We start from the raw sequence: 1,315 nt of genomic DNA, 5'->3' as shown, positions 1-1,315 counted from the left end.
GCCATCTTTGCCATGATAGCACCAATCATAAAGGCATCGATGATGCAGCCCATGATGGATTGAAAGACCACCATGAAGACAGCAGCCGGGCATTCCTCTGTCACACAGCGGGCACCGTACCCAATGGTTGTCTGGGTCTCTATGGAGAACAGGAAAGCTGCCACAAAGGTGTTGACCTGAGTGACACAAGGAACAAAACTGCCATCCTCTCCGGAATGGTCCATGTCACCGTGTAGGAGGCCAATGACCCAGAATGCCAAGCCAAATGTTAACCAGGACACCACAAACACCAGGCTGAACAGTAGGAACATGTATCGCCAGCGGATGTCCACACAAGTTGTGAAAATGTCAGATATGTACCGCTGTGACTTCTCATCCATGTTTGAGAAATGTATGTTGCATTGGCCAGTCTTGGTGACAAACCGCCCACGGTATTTGCGTCTCGTGTGAATCTTGCCATTTCCAAAGCTGCCCACAGCAGGCATGGTACTTAATCTCAGGCCTTCTTCTTCACAGGATATGAAGCTGTGGTGGTGGGCCCTTCCCACACTCATGCCTCAGTGGGGCACAGCCACGTAGCTTCACACTTTCAGCCCAGCTCATACAAAATTGATCTGGCTCACAGGAAGTCCACACAGACTCAGTGTCAACTGGAACTGAGAGGTGAGGCACAACCGTTGTTATCTATAGAGGAAGCACAAGGGAAATATTAATACATGATATTGTGAATCATCTATCAACACTACAGTTTTTGAAAAGTAGATAAATATAATGTCCTCTGTTTCAGCATAAGATAATCACACAGTGATAATCAGTCATAGTTTTATTTAACACCTTCCCTATAATTCATTAACAGTGTGTAGCAGTGTCTGGACTCAGTGGATGGTAAATTCTCATTATCATTATATAACATCATGTTCACTTGTCAAAGCATGAGATCAAATCATTTTTCTCTCTTCCGTATTTTCAGTTTTACTCACAGATTTTTGATATTTTTGATGCAGCTGCCTAAAAATATCTTCTCTAATCCCTGCTAGTTTTAGGACCTTGTTGGTTTACAAAGCTTGCCGAGCCAAAGCATGTTTTGTTTTCACTGAATTGTTTTTCACTGTTGGTTTAGTAATGAATCTATTGATTGCTTTTCCTCTCAATATGTCAATGATGAATATAATTTACAATAATCTGCTGTTTAGATTCATTTATACTGCACATATTAAGACAAACATGGAAGTTGTAAAATGATACTGTACTATAATTATACAGATTTTCTATTTTGAAACCTTGGTGATACTAGTGACACTGCATTTCATTTCAA

General features: G+C 41.2%; 1 pseudogene; it reads right to left on the bottom strand.

The window, feature by feature from the left end:
• Positions 1-5: 5 nt before the first annotated feature.
• On the bottom strand, positions 6-710 carry LOC147820012 (ATP-sensitive inward rectifier potassium channel 12 pseudogene; annotated as a pseudogene).
• Between the last annotated feature and the right edge of the window lie 605 nt (positions 711-1,315).

Source organism: Seriola lalandi, unplaced genomic scaffold (assembly GCF_002814215.2).
Source record: "Seriola lalandi dorsalis isolate HSWRI2012SDOR001 ecotype SW California unplaced genomic scaffold, Sedor1 jcf7180002005699, whole genome shotgun sequence".
Classification (NCBI taxonomy): domain Eukaryota; kingdom Metazoa; phylum Chordata; class Actinopteri; order Carangiformes; family Carangidae; genus Seriola; species Seriola lalandi.
This window is presented reverse-complemented; position numbering and strand designations above follow the sequence as displayed.